Below are 13,750 nucleotides of genomic sequence, written 5' to 3'. Positions count from 1 at the left end.
ACTTGTTGTGTAAGTTCTCGGAAAGGAAAACATCCATCTTGCTCATGCTAGCTAATTTTCAAGTTCAAGGAGGTGAGTTACACTAACTCTCCTATTATGTAGGCATTACTTGTTTTATGATATTGTTTACGGTTACCCTAATCCTGTAGAGTGAACAAGGAATGTCACACCCCCAAACCAGAATGGCGGAAACATTCGGGGGTGGATGACTTCACGTAGTATCATAGCAGTTAAATATTTGTAAAGAAAAGTAAACACAACCATCATAAATATAATTTAAAAGTTACATTGTTGCATGTGATACATGTCCAAAAAAATATTACAATATGATGATTTAATAAGTTTTGAAAACTGACGCCTTAGCGTCCCTTCTCCAAAAGCTGATGTTTTACCTGTAATACTGAATCCCTGAGAAGTACAAGTAGTTTTGAAAAATGTCAACATTTAAGTTGGTGAGTTCATAAGCGTTTTTTGTACTAGAATTGTATGTCTTTCTGTATAAAATAACTGAGTTTGTTTCTAGAAAATCCAATATTTTCCATGTATGTGAGGTAGTTTGAAAAGTTCCAAAGATTGAAATGCATGAGAAATTTTCATACCTAAAATAGTGTAAGTAGGTTTATAAATATGTATATATATATATATATATATATATATATATATATATATATATATATATATAATCATTAATGCATTTGATAGCCCCGTAAATCAAAATGTTTTGATACTCCATGTGAGTTTTATAACCATGCTATTGACCCAGACTGCCTGTAACAATGTTCTTTAGGCGTTGAGGTGTTATGACATTTGTCACCCCAGACCTGCCGGTCTAACTGTAGCTAACAGTTTAGGTGCGGGATTGTCAATCCCGTATGGATCTATACACAAGTATCATGCTCTCCCTACAAGAGATTATGGTTTATAATACGGGACTTGAAATGCGTACTTGAAAGTACGGTGAAGCCAAATGTCTCACAAACTTTAGTATCAAAAGATTTACGAAATGAAAAGTCTGTTTTCCTTGTAAATGTAAATATTTCCTCTTTATAGAGTTTATAGTATGTAAAATGTCATGAATAACTCGTAAACTATACCCATTATAGTTTTATGAAAATGTGTTCCATTAAAATGATAAAACTTGTTGTATTACTAACTTCGCATGTAAAGTGTTACATTAGTAGTAATATTGTTTAACATTTATAAACAAAAATGTAGACGAAGCATTTGAAATCTCATGTAATGATTTGTATTTTACATAAGTTTTTCTTGTGTTTCACTTGTATTTCCCCCCGTAAAGTATAGTAAAAACATGAAAATAAGGGGTATGAACTCACCTGGAAAGTGTGGTGATTTGAAGAAAACGATATTTTTCTCGGGCAGCACTTCGACCGGAAAGTGGTAAATTTTTCGGGAATCTCGGAGCTTCGGACCTTCGTCGGAGCTTGGATATGAAACCGGGGTGTCGGGGTAGTCTCGGGATAGTAGAAGTATGAAACTAGGGAGAGAAAATGGTGAATGAGCAATTAAATCCCGGAAGTGTCGCATGCTATTTATAGGAGGGCTGCCAGGCTTCGTACGTTGGGCGTACTCTGAAGTACGCAGGGCGTACCTCGTCCGCAGCTCGTATGTTGGGCGTACCCTCGTACGCGGGGCGTACGTCAGCAATAACATCATCGGTCGCCGGTCTTTGGATGGGACGGGAGTAGAGGGCATAGGGGCGACGTGGTCGATCCGAGGCCCTTCATTTGCGTACGCTGGGCGTACCCTCGTACGCGGGTGTGTGCCCAAATCTTTGAAAATCCGTAACTTTCGTATACGAGCTCCGTTTTTGTCGTTCTTTATATCCACGCGTAGGTGAGAATATACTCTACAACTCTCGTTTAGACTTCGTCGGCAGAATTTGAATTTATTTTTAATTATATAATTTTTAATAGGCCGAGACAAGATAAATCCGTTAAAAATTCATAACTTCTTCATCTGATGTCCGTTTTCGTCTGTCTTTTTACCGTTGTACTACTATTGTCGAGATTTTCAACTCTCGTTTAGGTTGCGTCGGCTAAAAATCGTTCGATCTTTATTTTGAGTTTTTAGTTGTCTACTGTTGTTCTGAAACTTAGAAAAATCATAACTTACTCATACGAAGTCCGATTTGGACGTTCTTTTTATATACGCTCACGGTTTGTTATTATCTACGAATTTAGTTTGGATACTTAAGGCTAAACAAGTCTTTTATTTAAATTTCACTTTTTATGCTTAACAGTGTTTTACCGGTTTTGTCGCGGATCTTTGATTAGTCATAACTACTTCGTTATAACGCAAATTTGAGTGTTCTTTATATTTCTGAAAACCTTGACACGATATCTAACATTTTATGTATCCCAATTGAGACTTTTGAACATTTCATTTTTGACGCTATTTTTATTGATTCCAAAAATAGATTTTAATATTTGACTTTTTGAACATTACATTGACTTGGAATATCGGGTTGTCACAAGGAAAGGAAAAATGGAGTTTGTTTTTTAGTGTGACATGCAGACAAGATTCTTTCCACGTTCTCGGTCGTTAATTGTTCGCGTGTATTAAATCACATGCGATTATATGATCTAATCACATATGACTTATATGCACAAGATTCATTTTTGTGATTTCGATTCAATAGTTTTTCATTGTCCATATTAATCATATGTGATTAAATATATAAAATGACATATGATTAAATACATGATAACAACTATTGAATTGAGAACATGAATTTGAATCTTATTGACATAAATCATATGTAATTAGATATGTATAATCACATGTAATTAAATACACGAGAACAACTATTGAATTAAGAACACACAAATGAATATTGTCCACATAAATCATATGCGATTAGATACATATAATAACATGTGATTATGTGTATCTAATCACATATGATTTATGTGGCTAAGATTCATTTTTGCATTCTCGATTCAATAATTGTCTTTTTCCACTTTAATCATATGTGATTAAATACATTTAATCACATGTGATTATATGTTTCTAATCACATATGATTTTATTTGGAAAAAATGAATCTTGTCTATATAAATCATATGTGATTAGATACATACAATCACATGTGATTATATACATGATAACAAATATTGAACCAACAACACAAAAACAAATCATTATCCAAATTAATCATATGCGATTAAATACATCTAATCACATGTGATTATATGAATCTAATCACATATGATTTATGTGGTCACAATCCATTTTCGATTTGTCGATTCAATAGTTGTTCTCATGTATTTTATCACATGTGATTATATATTTAATCGCATGTGATTAAGTACATGAGCACAACTATTGAACCGAGAAGGCAAAAATGAATCTTGTCCACCTCTAATCATATATGATTTATATGGAGAATATTCGTTTTCACATTCTCGTTCAATAGTTGTTCTTGTACATTTAGTCAAATATAATTTCTGTACACATGATTCATTTTCGCATTTTTGATTCAACAGTTTTTGTTTTTCCACATTAATCATATGTGATTAAATACATACAATCACATATGATTAAATACATGAGAAAAAATCTTGAATAAAAAATGTGAAAACGAATACTATCAATATAAACCATATGTGATTTGATACATATAATCACATATGCTTAAGTACATGAGTACAACTATTGAATTGAGAAAAAAATAATGAAATTTGTCTAAATAAATAATATGCGATTAGGTACATGTAATCACATGTGATTATATGTATTTAATCACATATAATTTATGAATAGTTGGTCTCGTGTATTTAATCACATATGATTTATGTAAAAAATATTTGTTTTCACGTTCTTGATTCAAAAAATCATATGTGATGAAATATACATATATATATATATATATATATATATATATATATATATATATATATATATATATATTAACATGTAATTATATACACGAGAACAACTATTGAATCAATAACATTAAAACAAATATGTGTCCACGATAATCATATGTAATTAAATACTTATAATCACATATGATTAAATATATGAGAAAAATATTGAAACGAAAACTCAAAAATGAATATTGTTCATATAAATCATATGTGATTGGATACATATAATCACATGTGATTATATGTATCTAATCACATATGATATATGATTAAAGCTGGCAAAAAAATAATTATTGAATCAAGAACGCGATAATGACATATGTGATTAAATACATCTAATCACATTTAGTCACATGTTATTATATGTATCTAATCACATATGATTTATGTGGACAAAGCTTTTGTCCATTTTATTCGTATTTGATTAAATACATTTAATCACCTGTGATTAAATACACGAGAACAACTATTGAATCAAGAACGCGAAAACGAATCTTGTCCACATAAATCACATGTGATTAGATACATATAATCACATATAATTTATGTAGACATGATTTATTTTTGTATTCTTAATTCAATAGTTGTTCTTTTACCCCATTAATCGTATGTGATTAAATTGATATAATCAAATATGATTATATGTATCTAATCATATATGATTTATGTGGACAATATTCATTTTTGTGTTCTCGACTCAATAGTTGTTCTCATATATTTAATTATATGTTATTATATGTATCTAATCACATATGATTTATATATACAAGATCGATTCAATTTTGTCCATATAAATCACATATGATTAGATACTTATAATCATATGCGATTAAATACGTGAGAAAATTATTGAATCTAAAACTCGAAAGTGAATTTTGTCCATATAAATCCTATGTAATTAGATACATTTAATCATATGTGATTATATACATGAGAACAATTATTGAATCAAGAACGCGAAAATATATTTTTTTCTACATAAATCATATATGATTAAATACATATAATCACATATGATTAAATACATGAGACTAAATATTGAGTCGAAAGCATGAAAATGAATATTGTCCACATAAATAAATATTGTCCACATAAATCACATGTGATTAAAAACATAAAAAAATTTTGTTGAAGTGAAAATGTGAAAATGAATCTTTTCAATATAAATCATATGTGATTAGATACATCATACATATAATCACATGTGATTAAATATAAGAGAACAACTAACGAATCAACAACGCGAAAATGCATGTTGTTCACATAAATCATATGTGATTAAAAAATATAATCAGATGTGATTATATATGTCTAATCACATGTGATTTATGTGGATAATATACATTTTTGTTATTCTCGTGTATTTAATCATATGTGATAAAAGGTATCTAATCACATATGATTTATTTAGACAAAAACGAATCGTATCCATATAAATCATATGTATACATATAATCACATGTGGTGGTGGTGGGTGGGGGTGTTGGTGTTGGTTTCGAATGGTGTTGATGGGTGGTGGTGGTCTTGGTTAGTGGTGGGTGGGGGTGGTTGTGGAGGGTGGTGTAAGTAGGTGGTAATGGGTAGATGGTTGGGGGTGGTGGTTGTGGTGATGGGTAGTGGAGGCGGGTGGTGATGGTAGGTGGTGGTGACGGATGGTAGTGATTGGTGGATAGTGGTGGTTGGTGGTGACGAGTGGTGGTTTTTGTAGGTGGGGGTGGGGCTTGTGGCGGCGGGTGGTGATGATGGGTGGTGATGATGGGTGGTGGAGATGGGGTGGTGGTGATGGGTGGGTTGTTGTGAGTGGTGGTGATAGTGATGGGTGGTGGTTGCGGTGGGTGGGTGGTGGTGGTGGCAGGTGGTGGTGGGTAGTGATGGGTGGTGCGTGGTATGTAGTGGTGGTAGGTGGTGTTGGTTGGATGATGATGATGGGTGGTGGATGTGGGTGGTGGTGGCGGGTGGTGGTGGCGGGTGGTGGTGCTTGGGTGGTGATGGTGGTAACGAGTGGTGGTGGTGGTGGTGGGTGGTGGTGGGTGGTGGGTGGTGGGTAGTGATGGGTGATGGGTGGTGATGGGTGTTGGGTGGTGGTGGGTGGTAGTGAGTGGTGGTGGTAGGTGGTGGTGGTGATGGGTGGTGGTGGCTGGTGGTGGTGGTTGGCTGGTGATGGTGGGTGGTGATGGTGGTGGCGGGTGGTGGTTGGTGGTGATTGGTGGTGGTGGTGGTGGTGGTGGAGGGTGGTGTTGGTTGGGTGGTGAGTGGTGTTAGTTAGTGGTTTTTTTAATTGTTTGTAACTATTTTTTGATTTATATGAATATTATTTTATATTTTTAATTAAAACAATTGTGTGGTCCAAATTTGTTCTCAAATGTTCTCACGATAAAAAATGTTCTCGATTGAACGCTCCCTATATATATATATATATATATATATATATATATATATATATATATATATATATATATATATATATATATAAGAAAGTTACAACGTGTGTCCTCGCATGTTTAAATATTGACATTGTCAGTCTTACAATGACTAGGCTCACCCATTCTGATGTAGGGGTTTAAGGAGGTCTCTATGATTCCTAATGAGGTCGGTTTTTAATATGTTGCGCGCTTACTACCCTATTGCTTTTTGAGAATGGAGTTACCGAAAGGGTTTGGTAGTGATAATGGTCAATCAAAAAGTATTCTAAATATAAGTATAAAACAAAATCTTGTTTTGTTAATAGATTGTTAAATTCATATTATCTATGAAAATTGCACATTCTCTATATATTATGTTGGTGGAGCTCGTGTGTTTAACCGACACATCAATCTAGACTGTAGTTGATAATGATATGAAACTCGCGAATCTCATGCGTAACTTGAGCTGGGGACCATGCGATTTTTCATGGTTAATGCACAATATATATAAAGTGAATCTTATGTTATCCATAAAAGTTCCACATTCTCTTTATAACTTCTTGATGGAGCTCGCGTGTTTAACCGGCATGCCATTTTGAGAGTATAAGTAGAGAATGATTTGGAACTCATGAATCTCAAGCGTAACTTGAGACGAAGACCATGCAATTTTGTTTGGATGATTCACCATCTCTTTAATGATTCGCGGCGATCCCGTTATGTGACAACCCGAAATTTATTCCGTCACTGTAACCCTTTCCGTTAATAAAATTTATTTTATTATTAAAAATTGTCCATTAACTTTAAAGTTAAATAATTCATCTAGGGTTATTGTCATAATTTCCTACGTGTAGGAAATCAATAAAATCACATATAATACCCTCGATAATCCTTTGGAAAAATTTCTAGTTTACGACTAAGTCGGGTTACGGTCACTTAATCGGGTAAAATCTTAAACTCCGTTTAATATCGGGATTGGGTGTGTCCCCACCTGGCCACTAACTCAAGGCCTATATAAAGGTTGAGTGGCCACCATTTGAGTCTTTCCCACCTTAGAACTTTCTCTCTCTACACTCTCTCTCTAAAAATCGGATTTTTGCTCAAGAATCACTCATTCAAGCTCCAAAAATCGTAAGTAATCCTTCCTAGCTTGTTGTTTAACTTAACATGCATGCAAATCTGTGGATTAAACTCTCCAAAGGACCCAAAAACTTGTGTTTACGGTTTGGGAACACCTCCCAAAACCGTAAACTCCCATAAGGGGGTTTTGAAGCCCCAAAACCCTTCCAAACATCTTCTAGTGTTTAGCTATGGCTTCGAAACTTGCATGCATGAACTTAAAACACCAAGATCATGACTTTTTGGGGGTAAACATGAGTTTACGGTCCATGAACATTCATGAACCGTAAACACCCCAAAATGGGGTTTTGATGCCCCAAACCCTCTTCAATGCTTGGCTAATGACCTAGAAACTTGCTGGAATGATCTTAGAACCCTAAAACATGGATTGAATGGTGCAAACATGAGTTTACGGTTTGGGAAGGCCTCCCAAAACCGTAAACACCTTCTAAGGGTGTTTAAGTGCCTTAAAAACCTTCCTATGCTTGTATAAGTGACTAGAACCTTGCATGCATAGCCAAGAACCACCAAAGCACAATAGAAATGAACCAACATGAGTTTACGACCGTAAACTCATGTGTTTATGGCCGTAAACTCCCAAGGGAGTGGTCCAAGGACCGTAAACTCCAAGAAGTGTCCATTTCTAGCCCCAATCACTTCCTAAGCCTTTGATTCAACCCTAGGACCCTTCTTTGTGAAGCATGAAGCCTTAAATCACACAAATACACCATTACCATGAGTTTACGGCCGTAAACTCATGGGGAAATGGTCAAGAAACCGTAAACACCCTTAGGGACTACCAATTGAGGTGTAAACTCCATAGTGAGGTCATACACTCCTTAGAAGCAACCTTTAACACTCCTAGCACTTGAAACCAAGTGTTTTCATGCATTGGAGCGTCATTACATACTTAATTAGTGATTAAATAACAAATTAGATACATTTATGTATCACTACATGTTACATAGGATCATTGGGTGTGTGCAAGTCCTCACTTGACACCTAGCATCTTACTCAGCACTTCCATCCGCTTCACTCACTGCAGGTGAGTTCATACCCCTTAATCAACCTTTTTAAATGTTTTTAAATGCTTTTATGGGGGGGGGGGGGGGGGAATACAAGTTGAATCAATCAAGTTATAGTATCAATCACATGTGATTTATAACTTGCAACCAAAAGGATTTTTATACTTTTAACTGCTTTACCAACAAAACTGCTTTAAGTGTTTATCAAACTCATTTTCATGTTAAATTGTTATAAAAATATTTCTAAACTCTTTTAAACTCCTTCTATTCCCAAAACCATATCTACACCAATATATTTATATAAGTAAGACTTGAAGGACTTAGGACTGATAGCTCGCCTTACTTCCTGTTCTTGTTTGATTGTGGACTTAGGGTATACTGTTATCTGTCCGACTGTCGTTGAATTCTTAGTTATATATTATATATATTCGTGTTGAATATTAAAGTCTTCACTTCAGTTCAATACCTTTGTGTATCAAAGGCATGCAACCAACCTTACTATTTAACTATAATAGGTATAGTGAAGGATTACTACTCGTGTATACTATTACAATGGTACCTACCAGAGTCCGAACAGTTATGAGTCAATACATGTTAAACACTATAAAAAGAGAATACTATATACTATACAAGAGAACACTCTATACACTATACCAGAAAGTACATTATACATTATACAAAGAGAACATACTACAACAGAATGTGACATACTATCTCTCGATACGACACTTCACTGTGCTATCACCGTGTAACCAGAGTCTCCTGGAGGGAGAGCGGGCATTATGTGTATAGATCTATACGGGACAGACACTCCCACATCCCGACTGCTAGCTACAGTCCGAGCCGACTAGGCCAGGGGTGACAAAATGTCACATTTCTACAGATGACTCGGAGGGTCATCAGGGATTCGATCGTCAATCAGCATGGTTACATACAAGTTCACATTTCGACCTTTAATTAATACATTAAGAATTAAAGGCAAAACAGACTCCCCGAGGTGTATTGTACATTTAATACTACCTGGAGTCTGCATTTTCATTTCATTAGCTGGCAGTGATGCTGCTGGGGTAAAACACTATTTTCCCAATTACTTTACAAGAATGAAGTCTAAAAACTATATTTTCCTACTAATAGTTTCTCTGGGAAAACTTTTACATTTTCGAAGGATCAAACATACATACAACCGGGTCTTGGTAGAAGACCACTTTTACTGGAAAACATAGGGTTTTCCTAGGGAGCATACTATTTTCCAACATTGAGATCAAATATTATACTACATGGTTGTAATCATTTTTATACAAGCAATGACACTAAATACTCATGAACTCACCAGCTTTATGCTGATACTCGCTTTCAAAATAACTTGTATTCTCAGGTCATTAGTAGACAGGTGCAGATGCAGCTTTTGAGAAGATGGAGCACATACAAGACTCCTCTTTATTTTGATTATACTTTTGGTGTCTAACAAACTATACAGAACACGCTTGTATTACAATTATTATATTAATGCAATGGATGTTGTTGCTTGTCTTTACTATTATGCATTGTTATGATACTGTACATGACGTCCTCCACCCCAGAACATATTCCGCCGTTCTCGGTTTTGGGGTGTGACAGATTGGTATCAGAGCATTGTTTATAGTGAATCGAGTATATCAACCCATAAAAGATATACGAACTATAAACACATCGGGATTAAAACACTCTGACCAAGAATATATACTATTAAATAAGAAAATATTTAACTAAGTATATATATACATCCATTCACACTAAAGGTCAGTATCATACTAGAACAGCACAAAAGTATTAAGATTGTTGAACAGCACAATTAGGCTTAGAGACATATGGTCAAATCTGGGAGGATGTAGCCTGATCAACTACATTTACCTAGGAGTGACTAGCCTGTGCCTAAGAGTGGTTATGGTGTGCAACAAGTCTAAAAACTTACCTACACTACTACAAGAACATTTGAACAAGAATACTATAGGAGTATTCTGCAATTTACATATGTGAGAACTAAAAAGGTCGTTACTAGTAGGACAATAGTTGCTAAGTGGATACACTACAGTTACATGTGACTAAGACGCTATAGACTTAGAATCTATGACCTTTGCTTTACTTCCTGTTCCTTGTTTGGTTGTGGATTTAGAGTTAGGGTCACTTATTCGAAGGTCTATCCTGTCTCGATTACATGTAATTGGTATGCATTATGCAAGTATTGGGTCGACTAATAACGGTCATATTATAAGTATCTTAGGATTAGTACGTCTACTAACTCTCTTCTCTCCATTCTCGCATAGATGCAATGGCTGCTTCAAGGGTAACCCAGAGAGGGGTGCCCGTCGCCAGCAGAAGATTATCTACTCATCCTCTCTCTTCCTAAGAAGAATAGATTTCCCCTTTAATACCTCTGTCTCACATGTATGTAAAACATTCCCGACTTTGAAAGTACTATAACTAGCCCTCTAAACTGTCAACATTCTCCTTATGGTTTGATGTAAGACCAATTGTTAGGTCATTTTTCCTGAACTCATTTTACATCAGTAATACCAGTAATATTGGCAGTTGTCTAATCTATTTGGAAGTCCATGCTCTTGTGTTTTCTTACCCTGTTGATATGCATCTATCTAATTGTTGGACTATGGCGATTTATTCCATGAGACACTCTCATCATACCTACAATTGATTCTCACTGTTGTCATCATCTTTTAAAATTTTTCAGTAAAAGATGCCTCCTCGCAAGCGTCCGACCAGACACACGCCTGTGGATCAAACACCACCACCACCTCCCCCACCGCAGTTCGACCCGGTGATGTTTCAAGCAGTTGTGACTGCAGCTGTGACCGCCGCGCTGGCGCAAGTCAACTCTGGTGGTGTTAGTGGAACGGGAACTGGCACAAACTCCAGCCATGGTGAAATGCACCCGCGTGCATGAGAGTGCACCTATAAGGATTTCATCAGCTGCAAACCTACTTACTTCAATGGAACCGGAGGGATTCTTGCACTGTCCCAATGGATTGAGAGAACCGAAGCGATCTTCGAAATGTGCTCATGCCCCGAGGGAAGCAAGATAAAATTCGCTGCTTGCACCTTCACCCAAAGGGCCTTGACGTGGTGGAATGGCCATGTCAAATCACTCTCCCTGCTCGCAGCCAACGCCATGGGCTGGGACACACTGAAGGACCTGATGACGAGGGAGTACTGCCCGAGGGGCGAATTTCAGAAACTTGAGGAGGAACTCTGGAACCTCAAAATGCAGGGTTCCGACATCGTAGCCTATACGGCCAGGTTCTGCGACTTGGTGGCTCTGTGCCCAAACATGGTGCCCACCGAAAGCAAGAAAATCAAACGATACATCTGGGGATTAGTACCCCCATATCGAGGGAATGTTCTAGCAACACAACCTGCGACCTTTGACAGTGCCAAGGAATTGGCCCAGAGGTTGATTGATCATGAAGTCCCTTACACTCCATCAACAACCACTACAACTACCTCTGCACCAACCCACACATCCGACAACAAAAGGAAGCGTGGGGACCGAAGGAAGGGCAAATCAAACCAATCCTTTCCCAATAACCAACAATCAGTGGCTGTCCATGCTGCCACTACTCCTGCTGCCCCTGTACCCGCCAAAACATATGCGGGAAATCTACCCAAGTGCGATAAGTGCTCTTTCCATCATAACGGCCCCTGCCGCGAGATGCAATGCACCAATTGCAACCGGAAGGGCCATACCGTCCGGTTTTGCAGAGCACCTCCCAAACCCATTTCCCAAATCCCCAGTTCGGGAGCAAGCCAAGCCTGCTATGGCTGTGGCGAAGTCGGACATTTCAAAAGAAACTGTCCAAAGGCTGGAAACGCGGGAGGAGCGGGTAGACTACTTGCTATTGGCCATAATGAGGCTGTAGCAGACCCCACCGTAGTCACGGGTACGTTCCTTCTCGATAACTCTTATGCTTGTATTCTATTCGATAGTGGGGCAGAAAGAAGTTTCGTAAATCAAAACTTTAAACACTTACTCAAACAAACACCGCGATCACTGAAAGAAACATTCGTCGTAGAAATGGCTAACGGCAAGACGGAAAGTTCTAACGAAATCTACATAGGTTGTACCCTCACGCTAGATAATCATTCGTTTCCTATCGACCTCATACCAGTAGCGATCAAAAGCTTCGATGTCATCATAGGCATGGACTGGTTGAGTCTCCATCGTGCCGATATCTTGTGCTTCGACAAGGCTATCCGTCTGAATCTACCCAACAACGAAACCTTGATGATCTACGGAGACAAACCCAGTACGAGCCTTCGTATCATCTCGAGCATTCAAGCCCAAAAGTACCTGCGTAAGGAATATCGTGCATTCCTGGGGCGTGTTGTAGATACGAACCAGAAAACGAAGGACCTGAAGGATCTTCCCGTAGTACGCGATTTCCCCGACGTCTTCCCTGAAGAACTACCGGGTTTACCTCCACAACGTCAAGTCGAGTTCCGAATCGACCTAATCCCAGGAGCGACCCCCGTAGCCAAGGCGCCCTACCGTTTAGCGCCTGCTGAGATGCAAGAACTGTCCGGTCAACTTAACGAAATGCTCAGCAAGGGCTTTATAGGACCAAGCTTCTCACCCTGGAGAGCACCGGTCTTGTTCGTGAAGAAGAAAGACGGATCGTTCCGTATGTGCATCAATTATAGGGAACTCAACAAACTGACGGTCAAGAATCGTTACCCTCTTCCCCGCATAGACGATTTATTTGACCAACTGCAAGGGGCGAGCTACTTTTCCAAGATTGATCTAAGGTCCGGGTATCATCAGTTACAAGTGCTCGAGGAGGATGTTCCAAAAACAGCCTTCCGAACTCGTTACGGACACTACAAGTTCGTAGTAATGCCATTCGGACTGACCAATGCGCCAGCAGTATTCATGGACTTGATGAATAGAGTTTGTCGTCCTTACTTGGATCAGTTCGTCATCGTCTTTATTGATGACATACTTATCTACTCTCGAAGTGAGGAAGAGCATAGCGATCATCTGTGACAAGTCCTGGAAACCCTACGATCGGAGAAACTATACGCGAAGTTCTCCAAGTGTGAATTTTGGATCCGAAGAGTCGAATTCTTAGGACATATGGTTAGCGAAGAAGGAATCCACGTGGACCCATCCAATATTAAAGCTATTGAGAACTGGTCAACACCGAAGACGCCTACAGAAATTCGCCAATTTCTAGGCCTCGCTGGCTACTACCGAAGGTTCATTCAAAACTTTTCTCGAATTGCGAAACCCCTGACCACATTGACCCAGAAAGGCGTGGCCTTTGAC

Source organism: Lactuca virosa, chromosome 3 (genome assembly GCF_052849685.1).
Source record: "Lactuca virosa cultivar CGN04683 chromosome 3, Lactuca_virosa_CGN04683_v6, whole genome shotgun sequence".
Taxonomy (NCBI): domain Eukaryota; kingdom Viridiplantae; phylum Streptophyta; class Magnoliopsida; order Asterales; family Asteraceae; genus Lactuca; species Lactuca virosa.
Note: the sequence above shows the minus strand (reverse complement) of the source record.